Genomic DNA, 25,235 nt, shown 5'->3' with positions numbered 1-25,235 from the left:
CTGGCACACAGGGCACACCCAATAAATGTTGCTTATTATGTTAGTTTCTTAAGGCTGCTGTAATAAATGGCCACAAATTTCATGGCTTAACACAACACAAATTTATTATCTTATACTTCACAGGTCAGAAGTCTGAAATGAGTTAAAAGGGGCTAAAATGAAGGTGCTGACACGGCTGGGACCTTCTGGAGGCTCCAGGGAGGAATCTGCTCCTTGCCTCTTTCTTACACTTTCTGGAAGCTTTCCTCTTTTCCTTGGCTCCTGGTTGCACCTCTCCTATCTCTGCCTCCTCCTTCACAGAACCTTGACCTCCCCCTGTCTCCCCCTTATAGGAACCCTTATGACCACACTGAGTCCATCTGTCTAATCCAGGATGCTCTCCACACTCAAGAGTTTAAACTTAATCACACCCGTCCAATCCCTTTTTAATGTAAGGTGTTTCCAGGGGTTCAGATATGGACATCTCTGGAAGCTATTATTCAGCTTGCTGTCTTTGAAAGTGAAAGTCGCTCAGTCATGTCTGACTCTTTGCGACCCCATGGACTATACAGTTCATGGAATTCTCCAGGTCAGAATACTGGAGTGGGTAGCCTTTCCCTTCTCCAGGGGATCTTCCCAAGCCAAGGATCGAACCCAGGTCTCCTGCATTGCAGGCGGATTCTTACTAGCTGAATCACATTATTCTTGTTATTTCAGGCCTTCATTTGTTAAATTAAGGGTGTAGGAGAAGAGGACATTAAAAAGAAAGAGAGAGAAAATATCAGATATTGATTTTCATGACAGAATTAACGATGGTTAATAATTGTTATTATCTTAACTAATAATTAGTTTGGGATCTTGCCCCACAGGGCTTAGAAATGTATTTTTGAAGTTACTAGCCACACTTGGCATTCTCTTTTCAGCCTTAGAGGTCCCTCAGCTAGAATGAACTCCCGCCTACTTAGGAAATGTTCTTTTGTAGTTAATCCCTCTCTTTTTATCTTCATAATGTTTTTTCTTCTTTTCCACCAAAAAGTCACTTGTCTTTTCCATGATGCTCTCTGAATCTCTCCTCTGGCTCTGACCTGATCTCATTTTTCTCTCTGCCAAGCCCTGACAAAGAGCTGCACACACCAGCTGCCTGGTTATTACTTTTTAATAGTTCTGATTTATTATAATGCTATATTATGTGATAAGTGCTTATTATTTACTAATAAATTAATACATTTAAAAAAATTCTAGTGACTACCTAAAATCTTATTTTGGTCTTCTCTTTTCTGGTGCAGACACATGCTTGAAGGTAATCAGTAGCACCTTAAACCACCAAGCACAATAGCTATGTCTTTGTTCTCTCTGGACATCTGTTACTATCCATTTTGAGGCTCTTCAATCTTTTCCTTGCTTGGAAAGGGTGTGTGGGAAATGGCATTACTGTTGACCAGGTAGTCACCTCCTCTGCCTCCTGCTCTATTTCCATGGGAGAAGTAGTATGCTTCCTATTTCCCTATAAGTATTGAACTCGACCACTGAAGAACAGGCCAGAGGGACAGGGAGTGAGTTCAAAGGTTAGGCCCTAAATGGCCTGGCATGCTTTCTCCCACCCCTCTGGGAGTCTGTACCTCCTGCCCTGGGGAGAATGTGTCCACTAAGCCACTGTCCCTCTCAACTGAGTCAGGGAGTGAGGCATGTGCCACAGCTCAAGCCTGAGGCAGTGCAGTCGCCACCGCAGACCCTATGGGGGTGAGATTGGAGATGGTGCCATGAAGGGCACTACCAACTTCTACCTCTGTGGCTCTTTGCCAAAGAGCTTCCTCTGGCCACTGGAGTCCAACCTGCCATGCTCACACGGGCCAAAGATGCTGCGAAGTTTACATCCGTGAGAATAACTCTCAACTCATCACTGATGAGGATGCCTACAGAGCACTCGTCTCCCTTCCCTCATGGGCAGGAAAACTCTAAGGCCCACACTCTATACTAGCTGGAAACTGAGCTCCAGCTGGCTTTGTTGCTCCATCTTACTTCCTACTCCTTTTATGCATTTCTCATTTAAGAGTATGCTTTGCGGGACCTATACTAAGGCAGTAAGGACCCATCCTGTTGATATGCCAGACAAGATGCCTGAGCATTTGGCGAGGTGACCTCAGGAACACCTGGGGTGAGGGGGGGGGGTGAGAGGCTGAACAGGGCTAAAGTTGAATGTGTCAACCTTTTCAGGGTTTGGGGCAGTGAGAGATGCCCTGAACTCCTTTATCCCCAAGATCTCATAGCCTTGAACTCCCAGTCCACCAGAGAGCCAGGATCCATCTCCTTTGGATGTCTACCACAGGGGTATCAATGATCAGAGATATCTAGCGACATTATGAGAGCCAGAGAGCACGACAAGAGCCATCTTAAGTCAAGAGCACTTGTCTCCTTCCTTGTCTCTCCTCCCATCTCTCTCTAGTTAGTTCTGGAAGGTTGAGTGGGGAAAACCATGTCTTCAGAGCTGATTAAGCTCCTATCCACTGGTTGTAATCATGATGCCAGCTTAAGTTTGTGTGGGGGGTAATGGAGGAGATGAGCTATATAAATGATGTCTGAGATGGAAGCCTTAACCTGGGCTGGTCTTGAAGTAACTGAAAGGCCCCAGAAGGTAATTGCCCAACCTACCAAGTGATTCACTATTTGCCAGGGAAGGGAGATATTATAGGACGTGGTTGAAAGTAGTGACTAGAGGGAAAATAATCCAGTTGTATTTAAACCCTCTTCTCAAACTGGTTATGAGAGTAATTTCAGAGATGAATAAAACCCAAGTGCCTATGTCAGAATGGTTTTTACCTCAAGAAAAAAAAAATGTCTGGCAGAAACTTATCTAATAATATTGAAACATAAATCCAGCTTGTGTCTCCCCATACACCATCCCTAAGTGAAACTGAAAATGTTTGCCAGTGAAAATGTTCCCTGTCACATTGTCTGATGAAGACTCTGTACTGAGGAAAACCGTCTGTGGCATAGAGAAGTAATTACTTTGAAATCCTCAGCATTTTATTGTTGAGTTATTCCAACTCCTGTGGGTCAAGAATAAAATCCTCTTAGAAAAACAAGATGGGAGAGTGTCCACAGGGGTATTCAGAGTTCTTAACTCCACAGAACAATATTAAGCCAAGAAAGCTTAGAATTACAGGGTTTAGTCAACTTAATGTTCCCACTATTCCTGGAAGGAGAGGGGTGTAATGGATGGATTGAAGGGAAGGGCCTTATTTTCTATAAAATGGGGGGTTTCACAAAAGTCTTTTCGCAAAGTGAGGATTTTTTTTTCCCCTTCAAAACTGAGAAGAATAAGAAAAGAGAAGATTCCTCCAAGAGAGCATAGCTATATTGATCTAAAACATAAAATGCTACAACTGGGAAAGACCTTACAATGATCTAATCTAAATTTTATAAATCCAGAGGCACAACCTCTTGATGACAAGGCTATTCTTTTTATTAACCACCACATGGTCACTTCACAGGAAATAGAGACTTAGATCATAGCCTTATGATCATGTAACCAGAAACCCTCTGCCTCTGGGCCACTAGGCACCATGACAATGACATTGGTATAGATGAATCAGCTTCTTTTGCACAGCCAGATTTCATGACATTGTGTTTACTAAAGATAAGAAATTTCACACTGCTTTATAGATCCAACTCTGTAACACTCTTCCACTAGCTAGAGGGAGAAGAAGGTGTGAATTTTAAAGAAATGCATCATTGTGGGTGGAAGGAGGTAGTTCCCAGAATCCTTGGGAAAAGGTAATGGAAACTTTTAGGCTGGGATTGTCTCCATTATTATCATTTTGTCTGTGCTCGTCTATCATTCTTTGTTTCACTGTAGTGATACTAGCAAGTTGTCCTTAAATTAAGATGCATACTGTACTTGCCTGGAAATGAAATGACTGAAAAGTCAACGAGTATTTTAAAAATCAGACAAGGCTCAAAGAAAAAATAATCAGACTGGGTTTAGCCAGGGAGTCATATTTTGGGAGAGATGGAAAAGAGAAATATTTAAAATGGAAAAACACACCAAATATAAAAAGAAAAAAGTGGGATGAAGTCATACAAGAAAAGACAGAGGGGTAGGAGGGGAGACAGGCAAGGACCAAAGGGGCTTAACCTGCAGTTGGTGATGTTTGAGGGGTGCCTGGTCCTTTTCTTCAGAATCTCTAAATGCACTGCCTCTTTTTGGTGATGCTCAGTTCCTTATTTAAAAATTCTGGCCCTATAAGTAACTCCTGGCTCTGAGATAAGAGCCTATTTCTTGCTTTTTTGATACTTACTGTAGAGCAGGAAACAATGAATGATCGTCTCTTTTTCCTCCAGTCCCAGGATCATGTGAGCATGTCCAGAGGCTCACATGTGATGGAATCAGCTAATAAAGATGATAAACACCATCTTTCCAATGTGTTCAGAATCAGGAAGGCTGATTAAACAAATCACTAAAAATATTTTTGACAGGAAAAACTGTTTCCAAGTAAAATCAGTCATTATTATGTGGTTTCTTTTTATGGACACAGAAAATGCATCAGGCCCTGTGGACACAGAAGTGTGAGACACTCTCCACTGCTTTCCACAGCAACCTGATTTTGTAGGAATATGAAGTTTATGAGAGCTATCTTTAGAAGCCCTGGGAAGCTAAAGATATTTCATATTCAGACATGGCTCAAGAAAAAAAAAGTATGATTATTATATTCTCAGTTCTCATTTCTCTTAGAGGAATCTAAACTGGAATTTGCTAAACAACAGACAGATTTCTCAAAAAGAATAACTGAAAACTGTGTAAGAAATATGAGTTTTAAAGTGGTAATATTAAAAAGTTCAAGATCAAAACAGTTGAACCTGGTAAATAAGGACATTATAAATAAGGAACGTTTGCCCTATTCTCACAAACAAGCCAAATGAGGAAACGCTCTAAGATAAAGAGGCATTAATACACATGCCATCATGAGGAAATCAATAAGAGTGAAAAATAAGAAATCAGTGAATAATCTTGGGCACAATTTCTCCCTATTTAATAGCCAGGAAGTGAATGAGACCTTTGAGAAAGAGGAAGTAACCCTCAGAGGAAATGTGAATTTATCATCACTATTACTTGCAGATGGTATTTTTGTGTCTATTCCCATAGTCATTCTCACTGTTGCTATATTGGACAGTGGATGAGACACTAGTATTCAGAAGGTATATAAGCCATTATGAGAAAGCTGAAGTGAAATGATGAATAGTTGATGACCCTTTGCATATGTAGGTGGCATAAACTGTATTATTTTCAAGCAGACAGAGAAACATGGTGAAAGACATGGTATCTGTCAAAAAACTTCTGGTTCAAAGTCATAGAAACCCAACTCAGAATAATTTAAGCAAGACAAAACTCAAGCGGGTACAGTAACTAAAGTTAGGGAGGAGTCAAAAGATGTGTAATTAATCAGATCCAGGGCTGCAAGTGATGTCCTCTACATTCTGTCTCCCCATCTCTTGAGATCTCTCTCTATGCATGGGTCAAGATGGCACCAGCAAATCAAAATTCACATCCTTCTAGGTTAGTAACACTGGGAATGCAGAGTCATTTTTCCTAATCATCAAGAGAATACACATCAACCCAGCATAAGACAATATGTTCATCCCTGAATTAATCACTCATCCAGGGGGATGAGAGACTCTAATTGGCCAGAGCTTCTAATAAGTAACATATTTAATCTCACAATCTTAAGTATGAGCAGATATCAAGAATTATCAGATATCTGAGGAAAGTCTCTAACACACAATATCGAGACCAATACACCTATCAGAGAAAATGCCACTTAGATATGACAGTGGCTTTGTACAGAGAGGACAAATCAGAAAAACAAAAACCTTAAAAGTCTATCATTAATACCACTAGAGAAGATATCGCAAGCATGAAGCAAGAACAAGCTATCATAAAAACACAACATTAAGAAGATAACTATGCCTCTTTAAAAAAATTGTTTTTAAATGACAGCACAAATGAAAACCTTAGATAGTTGGGTTGGGAGACATATTTCAAGAAGTCTTCCAGAAAGTAGCTTAAAAAAGTAATGAGACAGGAAAATAAGAAAATTAAAGGAGCAGTCCAGCACATCAAAAAACCAAATCAGAGGTGCTCCAAAAGATAAAAACAAAGGCAAAAAAAAAAAAACAACCCATCAAAGACATAATTAAAGAAAATGTTTAGAATCAAAGGACATATGCTTCTAAATGGAAAAAACTGACAGAGCAAATAGGGTCATGGATAAAAATAAACACACGAGGACCCATCATCAAGAAATTCAGCATCCTGAGTATAAAAAGATCCTAGATACATGCTGAGAGCAACAGAGACAGAGTGAGAGCAAGAGAGAGAATAAACAGGTCACATACCACTACTCAGAAACTGGGATAATTTCAGACTGCTTAACAACATTACTGGAAGCTTGAAAACAAAGGCACAATGCTTTAAAAACAATTTCCCACCGAGAATTCTGTACTCAACCAAATTTATTAGTCAAATGAAAAGGTCTCAAAGACTTACCATCTCATCTTCATAATTCGGAAGCCACTTCAGGGTACGCTTTACTGATGAAGTCGTCTCCTAATACATGTCCTAGGAGATTGGTTCAGGGGAGAGGCAGCAATGTAGAAGGTGCAGAAGGCAACACAACTGGAGAACCACAGATGAGAAAGCTTCAGGAGAGATTTCTAGAAGAAAAATGAACATTGTAGAACAATGGGTGTGACTGGACCTCTTGAAAAGAGATTCAGACAGTTGCTAAAAAGTATGGTATTTAATTAATATTTAATGCTAAGGACACAGAAAACTTAGCATGCCTATGCAAATTCCTATGCAATCACCAATCACAGGAGAATCAAAAGTATATACAAGGAAAAGTAACCATGTTTTACAACAAAGCTCACCACTGTATAGTATTTATATAGCCATAATAAAGGAGAACACTGGGGAAAGGGAGGGTGCTAAATGCTCCTTTTCCACAGTGGGAAGTCAGTTAATTATGCCTGAGCCAAAAAATCAAGAAGCAGCAATTACTGAGAGAAACATCCTATTTAGAGAAACAGAATAGTTAAATAAAAATAAATCAGCTAAGAAAAGGAGAAAGTGATTTTTCTCAAAGGGGGCAAATGGCAAGGGAGACATTTGGTTTTTATATAAATCTGTAAAACTATTATATGTGCATTTTATGCTCATTATAACTCTGCAAACAGAAATAGAACTTTGATAAATACACAAGTTAAAGAAACAAAAACAAACCTTGCATTCTACCTAGCTCATTTTCTTTTCTTAGAAACCCTAAGCTCTAAATGTCTTTGGAATTGCCATGTCAGCAATTAGCTAAAAGAAGGTGACAACAAATGATTTGGGTTTTTTTTTTTGGTGATGTAAATTTAGTAAAAGTGACATAAATAAAAAGGAGATTGAAAAAGGTATGTTGACAGTAAAATCATTTTTACACCCCAGTCCATTTATTTACACTAACATCGAGATTTTATTTTTTTAAAAGATCTATTTTTCCATAGTAGATAAGTATTGGAAGACTATCATTCTTTTCCCTTGGGGGCAATCAATAAAATTACCTTATAGCAACTATTTAATAACTTTTATACTTTTATCATATATAAAATCAGAACAATGCCTTCTGAAATTGGTATGTGCTTAATAACAAACCAAATTTTTTCTCAGAATCAACTAACTTTTATCAGGATGATCAAAAACTGTGAAATTCAAAATAAGCTTTCCTATCATAGAAAGAGGGATTCCCAGGTGGCACGGTGGTAAAGAATCATGCAGGAGACAAAAGAGATGAAAGTTTGATCCCTGGGTTGGGAATATCCCTTGGAGAAGGAAATGGCAACCCACCCCAGTATTCTTGCTGGGAAAATTCCATGGACAGAGAAGCCTGGCGGGCTATAGTTATTGAGGTCACAAAGAGTCAGACCCGAATGAGCACATATACACATCACACATCATAGAAAAATAAAATAACTTTCTAGTCAGCTATATACTAGTTGCAGCCCTCAAGTTGCTCACACTGAGGTATTGGCTGAAGAGACAGAAATGTAAGCAGATACAATGTGAAATGGACAATTATAAGATAACATGGCAAGGGTCCAAATGGGGTTGTGGGAACAAAAGAGGGTATCTCTAACTTCCTGGAGATCAGGAGGGCACATTTCAGGCCAAGAACCCCTTCTGAAAGACTACGGGGCTGGAAGCACCGAAGCATGCGTGGTTGGTAGCCTCTGGTTCAAACACAGAGGGTTGCCTGGATGAGGGAGGTCCCACTCAAGGGGAGGCCGTTCACCAGGGAGTGAACACATTTACTGGGGTGCAGAGGAGTAAGGAGGTCCTGAGAGATGGAGTATGAACGGCTGAAGTATGGGCTTGGGAATCAAGGTCAGACGATCAGGAAGATGACTGGGTCTGGGAGAAAGGAGCCATTCAGAGCAAGGTTTTCTCTACAGCCCTCCTGCGAGCAGAAGCAGTCAGTAGGTCATCTGCTACCTCATGCTTGGCCTCGAGTTTCTGTCTTTTTCTAAAAATAGAGTCGAAACACTAATATAAACATTAGCCTTTTAACTGTACAGTTCAAATGGTGTTAATCGTATTCATAGTTGCGTAACAGACCCTAGAACTTTTCAACTGGCAAAACTGAAACCATCACACATCTGGTTCTCTTCTTAGATTTTTCCCTCCATGTTGGGAGACCCACCAGATACTGGAAGGACCAGCATCTCCCACTTGATTTCTCCCACTTGGAGGAGTTCAGATCCCCAAGTCAGGTACTTTGAAGCTGCAAGTGTTGGGATTTTCCAAAATGTGTTAATGCACTAGGGCGGAATTTTCAAGATTATTCCTTTTTTTTTTTTTTTTTAAATAAGCACTTCAGCAAAGATCTGCAAGGGGTAGCATCTGGTTTGAATCCACATCTGGTCTGAAAGATCAATATAGCTTAGAGTTCTCAATAAAATAAAAACAGAGAGCCAATTTAATTATTATGCATCTGCTGAGTTTTCTATCCTCAGAACTAATTACTTTTTGGTAAGGATCTCCACCTTGATTACAGCCCATGTCATACAAAATTTAGAATTCAATCATGTTGTATCCAGCTTTAGGGAGTCAGGCTCAGCAAACACATTTTTATTAGTTAAAAATTCTGGCAAAGGCAGAAACCTTGACAAAGAGAAAAACAAATGTCATCTGATATCACTTACATGTGGAATCTTAAAATTAGACAAATGAACTTATATACAAAACAGAAAGAGACTCACAGACATAGAAAACAAATTTATGGTTACCAAAGGGAAGAGGGTGGTGGGGGAGGATAAATTAGGAGGTTAGGATTAACAGATACATACTACTACATATAAAACGGATAATCAACAAGGACCTATTGTATAACAAATACTCAATACTTAATATTCTGTAACAACCTAAATAGGAAAAGAATCTGAAAAAGAACAGATACATATAAATGTATAATTGAATCACTTAGCTGTACATCTGAAAGTAACATGACATTGTAAACCAACTATACTCCAAAATAAAATAAAAATTTTTGGAACAGAAAAAGGAAACTGGCGGTGGGGGGAAGACAGGCAGACAGACTAGACTTTGGGGTAGGGAGTCTTTAAGAATTTATTTCAATATGAACACATTTCCCCACAAATTAAAATTAGAAGTGTGCATTATAGCACAAGTTATTAATAGCTTTACTCCACTTTGCTTCATATACTGTGACTTCATCTCTGACAAATAGATTTCAACTACTACTAGAGATGCTGAGTGAATTCTGTATCTGGCTGTGATCCCCGTTAGCTTCATTTTGTCCATCCACTTTGGCACCATCTCTCCAGACCCATCCAATGAGTCTTTCAGCAAGTGAGGGAAGAAAGATTAATTGCAGGAGGTGGTATTCTTGTCCAGTAGTTCCCCTAGTCTGGGGTGTCACAGGTGTTAGGGAAAACCTTACAGGTTCTAAGAAAAGCCTAAACAGCAGACTCTGAGATAGGGATCAGCTTGAGGGAAATTTATTAGGAAATGGCCTAGAAATCAACACCTATGAGGGAAGGGAAGGAAGTAGGTGGCAGGCAGGAGAAGATGGACCTCAGACAGTCACAGGGGGATCTCTTAGGGTGATCAACTTGTCCCAGTTTGCTTGAGTCTTAGCACTTCAAGTCTTGAGTCCTGGGAAACTCTTCAGGCCCAGGCAAGCCAGGGATGGCTGGTCACCGTAGGACCTCTAGAGCTGGGATGACCCGGCAGAAATATCCTGATTGCGACCAGGAGGCTGGGCCTTTATGCCCTGGCAGCAACCAGTCATTGGTTAGGGGATGTCCTCCTAAATTCCAAAGAGGCATAGCTTTGGATGAAGTGGCTCTCTTCAGCCAAGGGCAACTTCTGGAGAAGGACACAGCTGTGAGCTGTCCCTGACCAACTTTTCACCATCTGGGAGAAAGTGTGTTTCAGTCCTGAAGGGGGCAGTATTGGGGGACGCTTGATTTTGCAATAAGTTACTTTCTGGGCTCTTAGAAAGTCCCTGAAAATTGATGGATCCAAATGTGGGTCCAGTTGGTCCCTTACAGAGCAGTCATCCTAATCTGGAGGACCAAGGGCCCAACACTAAATGGCACTTGGGGAAATTCTGGCCAATCTTCCGTCAATTTGAGGAGCTATTCCAGCCCTTTGGTGTGGGGACATTATCATTCAGGTGCTATGAATCCTGGTGGCCCCAACTCATCTTCCTCATTCATTTCAGCCACTTTGGAGAGGGGTTCTGGCAAGGTCAAGGGCTGCCAATGAGCCCTGGGAGGACAATGGCTGGTCTTACCTGCTGAAGCAAATATAATCTTTTATACACCAGAAGCATGTATTCAGGAATCAGCCAGCCTGCATTCCCATCCACCCCTGACCTGGTGGGCAAGTTGTTCATATTTCTAAACTTCAGCTGCCTCATCTATAGGTGAGGCTAATAATGCTTACTTTTTAAGGTTCTTGGGAAGATTAAATGGAATTTAGATAGATACAGAGGGTTTCCCAGGTGGCTCAGTGGTAAAGAATCTGCCTGCCAATTAAGGAGACACAGGTTCAATCCCTGGGTCAGGAAGGTCCCCTGGCGAAGGGAACAGCTACCCACTCCAGTATTCTTGCCTGGAGAATCCCATGGACAGAAGAGCCTGGCAGGCTACAGTCCAGGGGACCGCAAAGAGTCGGACACGACTTAAGCAACTAAACAAGATACACAGACACAGACATATGTTGAAACGTACTATATCTTAATGGTTAAGATCTCACATTTTCTTAGTTTCATATTTTTGGCTCCACTATTCACTAGCTATATGTCATATGTGTCTGTGCAAGTTATCAGCGTCTATATACGTCAGTTTCCTCATCTGTAAAATGAACTATAGTGAAAATCAAATGGCCATTGAAATGACCATGACTACAGCTTAACCCACAGGCAAGCACTCAGTGTATGTTAACTCATTATTATTCAAAGTCCTACCTCAGTGTTCAACAAATAGTCAGTTATTAAGATGGAGATACAATTCCTGCAATTAGTGATGAACCCATAATAGAAGACCTCCTGAGTATGCTTCTCTTTTCTTTTTCAAATGGGGATCTTGGGTGGTGAAACATGGAGGAGGTTCATGTGCCTTCTTGGGAGGTACCTGAGAGGGCCTGGAATGGTATATGGAGAATAACAGGGCTCTGGTTGCTTGGGGCTATGTCTTGGCCTAGTGGTTCTAGAAGTCTGGATCTGAGGCCAACAGACCAACTAAGAATATGTTAAAAATGCAAATTCTCAGGCTTCGTCCCCAAACAACTGAATCTAAAACTGTAGGGTTGTGGCCCAGTAATCTGTTTTTTAACAAGTCCTTCAGGGGATTCTGATACCCAAATTTTAAAGCTCATCTCCTAGGCTTCAAAAAAGAGAGGAAAGGGGCCTTAATTTTTTTCATGTTAAATTGGGAGTAGTGCCTCTGGAGACAAGTAACTTTCAGAAAGTGCCTTCATGGATGCCCATAAATGGACATCAACCCTTACAGCTGGCCTTCCATGGAGCAAGCAGTCAGAGAGGACCACAGACACCTCTCTGTACGCTACATCATAATGTGGAAATGCAGCTCAGCTACTGTGTGTGTGCTCGGCCCATGGGCCCATAGTAGGTGTTCAATAAATAGTTATTGAACTGAGGAATAAGGGAAGATATGCAGAGGACAAAAGTCCTCACTGTGTTCTACTGCCCAAGCTTCTATCACCTCTTCTTCACGAGAACCCTGGGACAAGCAACTTCTTGTGTGTGGGCCCCCTTACCCCACACCTGTGTATCTCAGCATACCTGTTGAACTGAAAAAGCATATGATTTGAGACTAGAGATATGGCCATCCATCACCTTAACAACCCATGCAGCAAGGCCCTCTGCCCCTACACTCAACTTTCTAAAATATCAGAGATTTATGGAATCAGAAGAAAAACTACTGAAAAATCTCTCTCCATCCAGAGGTTTTGACGTTCAGTATAAACCCCTTGCTATTAACCACAGAAACGGACTCTCGCTATAATCATACAGGTGAAAACTGCGATAGCTGAGAAAAAGTTGAAACATTTGTTACTGTATTTTTAAGATAGGAAAGCATATGGGAGTCCTGTTGGCCACAAATGGCTCCATATTTTCTAAATCTCTAAAACAAAATGTGTAAGTTAGACTCTTCTGCTCTAAGTTCCATATGGCTTTAATTAATTCACAATGTGAGTAAATGTATTTCCATTTAATGGAAAAGGCTTTTGGCAGTAGGACCACTTACTTTGCAGTAGTTAATGGAGCATTAAGAAAAAGAGAAATATTAATCACATTTGAAAACATGGCTAGCTTTGGGGTTAGGCTATTAACCACATATAGTGCCACTTATAGAAATGATACAAAATGTTCAAGGAAATGATTATCCTATTATTAATAGAATCTTACAAAAATTAATAAACCAAGAAGTAATATTCTCTAAAAATAAGCAAGTAGAAAACATTTTATTTCCTGCAACTGAAGAAATGCCTTCTTCCCAGTTAAATGTCTTATTATTTCAAACATGAGACTTTATCATTTATCACATCTACTCTAAGAAAAATGAATAGAAGGAGTAGACATATTAGAATTCTTGGTCACAAGATTTGTAGGAAATGGGATTTTCCTGATGGTCCAGTGGGTAACAATCCACCTCCCAATGCAAGGGACAGGGGTTTGATACCTGGCCCAGGAAGATTCTACATGCCATGGGGCAACTAAGCCTATGAGTCACAACTATTGAGCCCATACTCTAGAGACCAAGAGCTTCAACTACTGAGTCCATGCACCCTAGAGCCCATGCTTCACAACAAGAAGCCTGCATACCACAACTAGAAAGTAGCCTCCACTCTCCACAACTGGAGAAAGCCCACAGGCAGCAACGAAGACCCAGTGCCACCAAAAATAAAACAAATACATAATTTGCAAAAAAAAAAAAAAAAAAAAGAGTCCACAGGAAATGTTCTTAAAAAAGATAGACTTCCCTGGCAGTCCAGTGGTTAAGACACTATGCTTTCAACATAGGGGGTGCGGGTGCAATCCCTGGTCAGGGAACTAAGATCCCACATACTGCATGGCACGGTCAAGAAAGAAATACAATGATATAAAATAAAGAGAGGGAAACTGTAAACTCCTTAACAACAAAGGTGTCATGAAAATCTCAAGAGGAGCTACCTTAAAAAGCACTGCCTTTTGCTTCCAAAAAGACTGTCTTTCATATTATTGATTTCTATCCACGGAATGAGGGCCCTGACTGAGCGACTGAGCATGTATGCACAAAGCACACCAAGGTCATTTCATTCCCCAATTTATAAAAATTGGCTTTCAGGCTGAACACATGGGACAATGATGAATGCTGCTTCATTTCGAGCAGACAGAACATCCTGGCAGCATCAAAAACTGTATTTGGTAAAGTGGCAAGGTACATGAACACAGTTTTTGAGGAATAAGATGGTGCTGGATGTATTCCAAGATAGTATACACCAGCCCATTGAGACAGCCAAGATATATAGCCAAGATGTATTAGTTTGCTAGGGCTGCCACAACAGAATACCACAGACTGGGTGGCTTTAACAACAGAAATTAATTTTCTGACACTTCTGGAGGCTGGAAGTGCAAGATCGAGGAGCGAGCAGGTTTAGCCTCTTCTGAGGCTTCTCTCCTTGGCTTGCAGACAGCTGCCTTCTTGCTGTGTCTTCACATGGTTGTCCTTCTGTTTGCGTTTTCTGGGTCCTAATCTACTCTTCTTATAAGGACACCAGTCATATTGGAATGAAAATGATGAAAAGTGAAAGTCACTCAGTTGTACCTGACTCTTTGTGACTCCATGTACTATACAGTCCATGGAATTCTCCAGGCCAGAATACTGAAGTGGGTAGTTGTTTCCTTCTCCAGGGGATCTTCCCAACCCAGGGATCAAACCCAGGTCTCCCGCATTGCAGGTGGATTCTTTACCAGCTGAGCCACCAGGGAATAGGGTGGCTATTCATATTGGGATAGGGTCACCCAAATGATCCAATTTTAACTAAATTACACCTTCAAAAGTTCCATTTCCAAATACAGTCACATTCTGAGGTACTGGGGGTTAGGACTTCAGTACACGAATTTTGAGGGGAGAACACAATTCAGCCCATAACAGGAGAGAACGCAATTCTTCTACTTTGAGACTGGAGCTTTTCTTCCGTTATTCACTTAATGAACAAATAACTGTTGTGAATCTCAACTGTAATCATTGTAATTCAAGAGGGACAGGCGGGGTAAACAAAGTTTATATTAGGAGGAATTAGCTTGGCAAGAGAGGTGAATGAAAACCATCCCTAAGCAAGTAACAATTCAATCAAGATCTGAAAAATTATTAGTTATGGAGTGAATGAAGGAGAGATGGAAGTGTTTTAGAAGAGAGTGTATACAAAGACACCAATGTCAGGCCACAATGTGTGAAGAAGGGGAAGTCTGGGACAGGACGAGGCTGGAGAAACACATAGAAGCCAGACAGGAAGGATCTAATGCTTTTGTGTCTAGTTGATCAGTACTGATGTTAATGTGCTTTAAACTTAGGGAGGAGGATAAGAGTGGAAATGATCCTACCACTTTGATTACAGTGTGAAGAATGGATCATAGGCAGCAGTAGAGAGGAAGTGGGCAAGCAAGTGAGGAGGTGTTTGGAGAGGTTTAGGAGATGGTGGAGAGGCAAAAGAAGCAGACAGGTTTTTCTTCTGTTTTAAAATTTTTTGGACAGGCTAAAAACTATTTAAGAAGTAAAATCAAAAGGATCCAATTGATGATACATTGGACGTGTGTTGGGGAATGGTGATGAAGAAGAGAGATGAACTGAGAATGATTACTAGTATTTGGCCTTTGAAAGCTGGATGAACAGTGTTAACATTCCCTGAAAGAGAGATCAATAGGATAGTACAGGGTGTTGGAGGAAAGGTCATATTTTCCTTTGGATACAGCTGAGTTTGAGTTACCTTCAAGAGATCAAATAAGTATGAAGTAGACAATTAGATATGCAAGTCTGGAGTACAGACTAAAGGTTGGGGCTAAATACACAAATGTGTCAGTTATTTCCTTTCGGATGGCAACTGAAAATGAACACATAGATGAAATTATCCAGAGAGAGTGTATAGAGTGAGAGGAGTAGGTGTAGAATCAAGCCATGAAGAACTTTAGTATTTAATTGTTAGGTGGAGACCATGAGGGAGACCAATCAGCAGAGAAATAAAAGGAGAAAAAGTGGTACATAGTGTCAAGGTGTTGAGAGAGTACTGCAAGAGGTTTATGCAGTCAATTTGTGTAATGTCACTGAGAGATTAAGATGAAAATGCCCTTTGTATTCACTGACATGGAAGTCTTCAGTGATATGATGAGGCAGAAGCCACATGGGAATGGTTGGAGAGTGATAAAAGGTGATGAAACGGAAATGAGTTGCTTAAGTCTAGCTCCCCCAGAAAGAGATTCTGAGACTAGGATCTGACTTAAAGTGTTTTATTTGGGAGAAATCCCAGGAAGCACCAGTAAGGAAGGGGGCAAGTGAGAAGGAAAGGGAAGGAAGCACACAAAGAGTAAGATACTGAGCACGTTAATGCTGTGAGCGATTGTCGTTCAGCCCCACTGGGGATCTCTGGCAGAAATGCAGGAAATAACTCAGTCATGCTCATTCCACCCAGATGCTGGGATGTTGCATTTGTCCTCCAATCCCAGCCATTGATGGCTGAGGGATATTCCCTAGGGCACGAGAGACGGCTGAGAGAAGTCTCAAGGGGAGCACACAGGGTGCTTAAAGTAGGATGCCACTGGCCTGCACCCAGATTTGAGTGGAGGTAAGGGGGTCACTGACTGGATACGCCTCAGGGTACTGTGGATAACTCAAGACATTTGGGGATGACGAATAGGAGGGAGATCCCGAGTTGGCTAGAGTGAGATAGAAGGTTAAGAGATTATTTTGTTGTTTTAAATGGAGAGATTTAAGAGTTCATGGGAAGGAATAATGACAGGGAGAGAGTAAGCATATTTTTTTTTTAAAGGATAGTCATTTAGATAAAGTGACTACTGTTTGTACCACTGTGGACAGATATGTCAACTTGCGTATTCCATCTTTTATTTATTTCCACACCATGTGTAATCACGATTACTGCCTATACTGAAAGGTTGCCGCTATGAGCCATGAACGACGCTGCGATTCTTGGCCTCTGGAGCAGAGGAATTCGACCTGGGGCCAGTGATGAGGCTTGATCACTCAGAGCTTTTGTGTAATAAAGTCTTATTAAAGTATAAAAGAGATAGAGCAAGTTTCTGACATAGACATTAGAAGGGGGCAGAAAGAGTGACCCTCTTGCTCGTTTATAGCAAGAAGTTATATACCTATTAGCAAGCTGCTAATTAGAGAAAGGAAATGCCTCAAAACTAAGAGTGGCACTAGGCCCCTCACCCACAACATGCATTTTGAGATAGTATTGGCACAAGGTGAGTCATCCCCCACCATGAAACAACTGGCATGAATCTTGAAGAAAGGCAGATTTTCAAGCAAATAGTTTCATTAACATAGCTTAAGAAAAACATTTCCATAAGAAAAACACAATGGTTAGCTCAAGGTTTGAGGAAAGTTAAGGTGGAACCAGGTGTTTTCATGGCAACACAGAATTTTAAAAGAAACGTTTTAATTTTATATACTTCAGTTCAGTCGCTCAGTCGTGTCCAACTGTTTGCGAACCCATGGACTGCAGCACACCAGGCCTCCCTGTCCGTCACCAACTCCCGGAGCCTACTCAAACTCATGGCCATTGAGTTGGTGATGCCATCCAACCATCTCATCCTCTGTCAGCCCCTTCTCCTCCTGCCTTCAATCTTTCCAAGCATCAGAGTCTTTTCCAATGAGTCAGTTCTTCACATCAGGTGGCTAAAGTATTGGAGTTTCAGCTTCAGCATCAGTCCTTCCAATGAATATTCAGGACTGATTTTCTTTAGGATGGACTGGTTGGATCTCCTTGCAGTCCAAGGGACTCTTAAGAGTCTTTTCCAACACCACAGGTCAAAAGCATCAATTCTTTGGCGCTCAGCTTTCTTTATGGTCCAACTCTCACATCTATACATGACTACTGGGAAAACCACAACTTTGACTAGATGGACCTCTGTCAGCAAGGTAATGTCGCTGCTTTTTAATATGCTGTCTAGGTTGGTCATAGCTTTTCTTCCAAGGAGCAAGCATCTTTTCATTTCATGGCTGCAGTCACCATGTGCAGTGATTTTGGAGTCCAAGAAAATAAAGTCTGTCACTGTTTGCATTGTTTCCCCATCTATTTGCCATGGAGTGATGGGACCAGATGCCATGATCTTAGTTTTTTGAATGTTGAGTTTTAAGCCAACTCTTTCACTCTCTTCTTTCACATTCATCAAGAGGCTCTTTAGTTCTTCTTCACTTTCTGCCATAAGGGTGGTGTCATCTGCATATGTGAGGTTCTTGATATTTCTCCCGGCAATCTTGATTCCAGCTTGTGCTTCATGCAGCCTGGCATTTCGCATTATGTACTCTGCATATAAGTTAAATAAGCAGGGTGACAATATATAGCCTTGACGTACTCCTTTCCTGATTTGGAACCAGTCTGTTGTTCCATGTCTGATTCTAACTGGTGCTTCCTGACCTGCATACAGGTTTCTCAGGAGCCAGGTCAGGTGGTCTGGTATTCCCATCTCTTTAAGAATTTTCCACAGTTTGTTGTGATCCACACAGTCAAAGGCTTTAGCATAGTCAATGAAGCAGAAGTAGATGCTGTTTTTTCGGAATTCTCTTGCTTTTTCTATGATCCAATGATGTTTCCAATTTGATCTCTGGTTCCTCTGCCTTCTCTAAATCCAGCTTGAACATCTGGAATTTCACAGCTCATATACTGTTGAAGCCTGGCTTGGAGATTTTGTACAGAGAAGGGGGAAAAAATGTCTGACACTTGTAGTTTGTTTCCTCCTGCTGATTAACAGAGAGAGAAAAAAAGTCTGACACTTGCAGTCTACTTCCTCCACTGGGGACCCCTAGCCTTCCTGCCTGTTACCCTCTCAACACTTATCAGCTGGCAGAAATCTCTGTAAATAAGATCAAAATCATGACCTGCATTAAATGACTTCCTGTATAGTTTCTAATCTAAGAGAATCTGCTAAGAGGCTAACTGGGAAGGACTAAAGGAAGAAGCATATTGGGTTGCTTTAGGGGGTATTAAAGTGGCACCAATGTGGGAGAATTTCATTTTCAAATGGGAGTTATAGATCAACATATCCCTCAGAATGCTATATATATATTCTCTGGGTAACTGAAATATATTAAAAGATGATGTAAGCTGAATTTTTAGACGAGTCTCTTCAATTTACACCTAATTCTTCATTCTAGTTCCACTATTGAGTTTTTTCCCCTGCCAAAGTACCTTATGTCAGAGCCAGGAAAAGCTTTTAGTCTTGGCTTATTTGCATTCCATTTCCTAAATTTAGCATATATCTAACCAAATCAAATATGTGTTGGGCAATTCGCAACATCTCTGACTACTTGTGGAGCTTAGGCATTAAGATACACAGTTTTACAGAACCATCAAAGTGTGTCCACTAAGGTTTATCTTGGAATTTGATTTTTTAATTTTCATTTCCATTTATTATTTATTTATTCAATAATTTTAATAATTATTTGTTCAGTGCTAGTCCATATGGTGTGTGCTTTGGATATGATAATGAATGATAACAAAATAGAGTAAGTGATTCGGGTATGTTTACACAAATGTAGATCAGCATTCATTCACTTCACTCATTATGTCTTTTTTATGTGATGCAAATCACAGAAAACCTAATTAACATAAAGACATTTATTGTTATTACATGAAGTCTGTTGGTAGTTGATGTAGGATTAGCTCAGAAGTGTAATGGTGTCACCAAGGACCCTGAGTCTTTACCTTCCTTGTTTTTATTGGCCCGGCTCTAAAGAGAACATCTTCCCAAAACAGAGTTCAAAGCACTAAGTGGAGGAAGAGGCAAAAAAGTTTTTTCTTTGTGCAACTTTAATGTTTTTGCTTCTTCAGAATCTCCCTTACAAGGCTGCCATTCCATCTCTTCTGCTAGAACTGGATCACACACTCACCCATCAACCGACCACTAACCAAAGGAGAAGAGGACTGCCATTATGGTTTCATTAATCATGGTTCACTCTCTGGTGCTGGCTCCAATTTTTCCCAAGTAAAACTAGTGTTTTGATAGCTGTGAATAAGAGAGAATGGTCCTGGGTAGGCAGCCAAAGACGTCTATCACAGGTTTAGTGTCATACATATTCTTCTAAACATAACAGTCAATATTTACTGAAAACATTCTAAATACATACACACAAGGTTCCATGAAGAGATTATTCGTGTGACTGCCATAGATGGTGTCAGTCTCTATCAGCCAAGGAATAGGACCATGGCTGCCTCCTTATTAAGATCACCCTCTTGGGAATACAGTCCTCTTGTTAATTTCATTGAACAGTATTCAATGCTGAATCACTGATATGAACAGTACAGTTCAGTCAAATATCTAGAATATAAGGTCCATTTGACCACAGGGTAAGGAATCTTTGTCTACAAAATGTATATAGAACAACTATACAATATCATTACGTGGCAGGAGGAGGACTTAAAAATCCCCTTTTCTCTGCAGTCTTTGACTCTTTGAGAAACCTTGTGGAGTCATCACATCACTGCATCCTCTGTCATTTCTACGGTTATGACAGTGTGTACACATTTAATTCTCTACTCATCTTTCTTCATTTTAGTTTGTCCCCAGTCATTTCTTCCCTGCTCATCCTTTTTCTCATCTAAAAAAATTTTTTAATTAATTATTTTAATTGGAGACTAATTACAATATTGTGGTTTTGTCATACATCGACATGAATCAGCCACGGGTGTACAGGTGTCCCCCCTGTACATTAATGTAAAGAGATGTTCTCTAATCATCGTTCTTCATTTTAGTTTGTCCCCAGTCATTTTTTCCTTGCTCATCCTCGCATTTTTCTCATTTTTTATCAACCATCTTGGAGCTCCATTTTATGCTTCATATCTTTTTTCACTTTCTATTTGCCAACTTGAAAAAGTTGGCTTAAAGCTCAACGTTCAGAAAACTAAGATCGTGGCATCTGGTCCCATCACTCCATGGGAAATAGATGGGGAAACAGTGGAAATAGTGTCAGACTTTACTTTTTTGGGCTCCAGAATCACTGCTGATGGTGACTGCAGCCATGAAATTAAAAGACGCTTACTCCTTGGAAGGAAGGTTATGGCCAACCTAGATAGCATGTTTAAAAGCAGAGACATTACTTTGCCAACAAAAGTCCGTCTAGTCAAGGCTATGGTTTTTCCAGTGGTCATGTATGGATGTGAGAGTTGGACGGTGAAGAAAGCTGAGCGCCGAAGAATTGATGCTTTTGAACTGTGGTGTTGGAGAAGACTCTTGAGAGTCTCTTGGACTGCAAGGAGATCCAATCAATCCATCCTAAAAGAGATCAATCCTGGGTGTTCATTGGAAGGTCTGATGTTGAAGCTGAAGCTCCAATACTTTGGGCACCTCATGCGAAGGGTTGACTCATTGGAAAAGACCCTAATGCTGGGTAGGATTGGGGGCGGGAGGAGAAGGGGACGAGAGAGGATGAGATGGTTGGATGGCATCACCGACTCGATGAACATGGGTTTGGGTAGACTCTGGGAGTTGGTGATGGACAGAGAGGCCTGGCGTGCTGCAATTCATGGGGTCGCAGAGAGTCGGACACGACTGAGCGACTGAACTGAACTGACTGAATATGTCAAAAAACAGTAAGTACAAACACCCACATACATGCTGAATGCAAGGGGGTTGTATTTTTCTAGCCTACAGTAGATTGGATGGGAAAAGTGAGACCAGAGGAGAAAAATACATTGGCTCTTCTGATCTGGGTTAGATCAGAAGATACTAATTATAGCCTCTCTATGGTTAATGTATTCTTTTTTTTTTTAAAGATTGCTATTCAATATTGAGTTGATGCAAAATAATTTATAAAGTACATGCACATAATAAAGAATTCCAAAACTATAAGCACATGTGAACACTTGCTTCTTTAACAGTCCCCAGTAACCCATTCTCATTCGCATTCCATCCTGCCCCTCTGAGATAATCATGGTCTTGAATTCTGTGGTTAACTTTCTCTTGCTTTTCTTTATAATTATTTTTTTCTTTATAATTGTTTAATTTCATGTGTTTTTGAACTTTAAAAATACAATCATCATACTGTATATGTTCTCCTGGAACCAACATTTTCACTGAACATTATGTTTTGAGATTCATTCACACTTTTATGTGTAGCTGTAACTAATTTTCCTTCAACAGCTGTACAGTAATCCAAACAAGTGTTAACTGTATGGGTGCTCACTCTACAAAACTTTTTTTTTTAAGTTCTATATTTGCATTTTGGCCTAATTTCCTGGATGTGTTACATCTCACAATGAGAAGTTTAAACAGTTTGGGGGTAACAAAAAACAGAACCCAGAGAAATGGGCAGGAGGCACTGGGGAAGGAGGGGTGGAGGGAAGTGGGGGGGGGTGCAGCAACGGCTTGTGTGGTGGGAGGACCCAGTTCAACTCTCCCTGATTTGGACCTAGTTGCCTCAAGTTTCCTGGGTATCCAAGACTAGGGGGAGAAACTGCTTCAACAGACAACCCCAGCAATAATCAGCCTGTCCTTTTTAGAACAGTGACCCATGCCTGGCTTTTAGTGGTCTTATTTGGTGGTCCCCAGTTTTCTGCAGGATGGAGAGCTATAGCAGCCTTGGCTCAAGCACCGAGGGGCCCTGGGAGGCTCCCATTGACAGAGGGCGAAAATAAGCTCTAAACTGGGAAAGCAGCATCGTCAGGGATGGAAACATATTAGAGGCAGCAACTGATGGACATCTCCCTGATACGAAAATCTAGAGGTGTGAGCTGTGCTGGTGTGTAAACTAGAAGGGAGGGATGCAATAACAACGCAAGACTCAAGTCCCAGACCCTTGCTTTTGTAATTTTGTTTTTACCACACTCGCCTTCTGTAATTGTCCTTCGTCCAATTTCTGGCCTGGAAAGCATCTTTTCCTGGTATTGTGGTTTTCCAGCCCACAGTATATTGAAAGTGAAAAGCATGATCACACAGTACCACTACATGTGGTACTGACTGATCACCTGATATTTTGCAAGAAGGTAGGTCAGACGCAAAAATCAAAGGTCAGAGCATTCCCTGAGTGGAATGACATGGGGCCACCATCACCTGTATCAATACTCATGGGAGTTATCTCTGTTTTATTACACAGCGTAAAGATAGGTGTTCTGACTGAAACTGGCCCTAAAGGGAAGCTTAAACCATTCTTGCTATAGTCTAAAAAGGAAGATAAGAAAATTTATGTACCTTATTTTATTGATCCCAAGATGTATATATTCCCTCTCATTTCACATCTCTGAACCAGGATGTAACTGTCCATTTGTGACCTAGTTTTATGTGTCTACGAGCATGCTCAGATTTGGTCATGATTACTGATACTGCTATCATTTCAACAGTTATATACATTCATTGTTGGGCTTCCCTGGTGGCTCAATGGCAAAAAACCCCACCTGCCAATGCAGGAGATGAGGGTTTGATCCTTGGTTTGGGAAGATGCCCTGGAGGAAGAAATGGCAACCCACTCCATTATTCTTGCCTGGGAAATCCCATGGACAGAGGAGCCTGGTGGGCTACAGTCCATGGGGTTACAAAAGAGTCAGACATGACAGTGACCAAACAACAACAATAAGGTGCATTGTTGGCATTTCACTTGTTGAGTTTAGTCGCCATTTTTAAAATGGCTTCCTAAGTGTACAGTGATTTGGGATTGAAATAACATGTTACTGGGTACATAGAAAGGCATAAAACCGTATACTGACATGACTTGGATAGTTGAGAAGCAAATGCCCATCACCACTGGAGGAATAACTACCTGTTCCATGCCTCACACAGAGCAATAGCCAAGTGCTCTGTGGGGTCAAAAAGGAAGATACTCACAAATGAGTGAAACTGCACTACATTTTGCTGTTGAGATACATGGAAAAGTATTGCTTACTGACACCAAACCTTGAGACAGAGACTGAAGAAACTGCCAAATTTCTTGAAAAAGATGAAAAAGGTTTCAAAAGAAAAAGAGGCCATTGTGACCAATTCACGCAGCACTATCATGAAGGAGCAGAATATCAAAGTATCAGAAACTTCCTGCTGACACTGACCAGAAACTGATGCTAAATTTCCAGCTGTGTTGCTCAATCACTACAGCTGTGTCAGACTCTTTGCGACCCCATGGACTGTAGCCTGCCAGGCTCCTCTATCCATGGAATTCTCCAGGCAAGAATACTGGAGTGCATTGCCATGCCCTCCTCCAGGGGATCTTCCCGACCCAGGAACTGAACCCTCCTCTCCTTCATTACAGGAGGATTCTTTACCACTGAGCTACCAGAGAAGCCCCAATTTTCAGCTATATATAGTTTAATAAGGAAATATAAGACAATGAGGCAAATAGGCAGTAGTAACAAAATCAGTGTTCTTCAATGTGCTACAAAACTATACTGTCGATATTAAAGACTGAAAAAAGTCCCCACTGCAAACACAAGGTTAAATTCATGAGAAAGCACTGTAGCAATTAAATTGACAGGTTTTTTTTTTTCCTTCTAGTGGTATGTAATAGCGAGTGTTGGCATCTTTGATTTATCACAATACAGTAATCCAGAAGATGTTCCATAAAACTTCCATATTGTAAAAAATTTTAACAAAGTTTTGATAGACAAAGAAGAGACTTGAAAAAATATTTCTAACAGAGAACAGACAGTAGGCTAGTATAAATAATGCACAAAGCACTCTTAAAAACTGCCCAAAAGGGAAAATCAACCTACCAAAAGAAAGGGATAAAGAATCTGAAGAGATATTTTCTGGAAGGGTAAATCCATTTGGCCAATGAACAAAAATACTAATCAGGATAATATTTTTTAAAGTAGCAAGACATCATGTTACATTTACCAGACTGGCAAAACTCTGAAAGAATCATAACATTCATTGCTAATAGGAGAAAGAGTAATTTCAAAATCTACTGGTGGCAATGTGAATTATGACATTTCTTTTAGAAAGCAATTAGGTAGCATCTATTGTAATTGATAAAAATATATACTTTAACCCAGCGGTCCCTTTAATAAAAGACTCTCCTGCAGAAATAAGAGTACTACAAATAAAGAAAAATGTATTTGTCAAGGACTGCAGCAGCTTGTCAGCAGTGTCTAGCCCCTATATGCTCACTTAATTGCATGACTGCCCACCAGTCTGCCTTCCAACCAGACAGTACATACATTTCTTTGAAAGCATTGCTGGAGTCTGCTTGGCCATACTTACAAAGTACTAGGGAGTGAATGCTCCCAAGCCCACAGTCAGTCACTGGTGTGAAATGGTATAAACACCCCGGTTCTCTCACCCTTGGATAAAAAAATCCAGAAGCACATTTTCTATTCCTGGCTCTGAGAGCTCTCTGATGGAATTAAGTTCCAACTGTCCACTGAGACAGCAGTCTGGATAACACACCATTCATGGGCTGTCTTCCTGCCCGTCTCACTTTCCCACTTCCCTTCTGGGAGTTCCATCTCACTCTCAAAATAAACG

General features: G+C 40.7%; 1 protein-coding gene across 16 annotated transcripts in view; it reads right to left on the bottom strand.

Annotated features, from left to right (window-relative positions):
* LOC145536268 (uncharacterized) overlaps positions 1–25,235 on the bottom strand; it is a 235,421-nt gene that overhangs the window by 6,268 nt on the left and 203,918 nt on the right. For 12 of the 16 annotated variants that reach the window (XM_081565304.1, XM_081565301.1, XM_081565309.1 and 9 more), the window contains one exon: positions 6,524–6,690. The gene's annotated coding sequence lies outside the window, so the exon portion shown is untranslated. Of the gene's footprint in view, positions 1–4,277; positions 4,370–6,523; positions 6,691–25,235 lie in introns of all 16 variants that reach the window. The other 4 variants (XM_081565306.1, XM_081565307.1, XM_081565314.1 and 1 more) reach the window with 1 other exon arrangement.

The sequence above is a fragment of the Giraffa tippelskirchi genome, chromosome X, assembly GCF_054371585.1.
Source record: "Giraffa tippelskirchi isolate mGirTip1 chromosome X, T2T-mGirTip1v1.2.pri, whole genome shotgun sequence".
NCBI lineage: Eukaryota > Metazoa > Chordata > Mammalia > Artiodactyla > Giraffidae > Giraffa > Giraffa tippelskirchi.
Note: the sequence above shows the minus strand (reverse complement) of the source record. Positions and strands in the feature narration are given on the sequence as shown.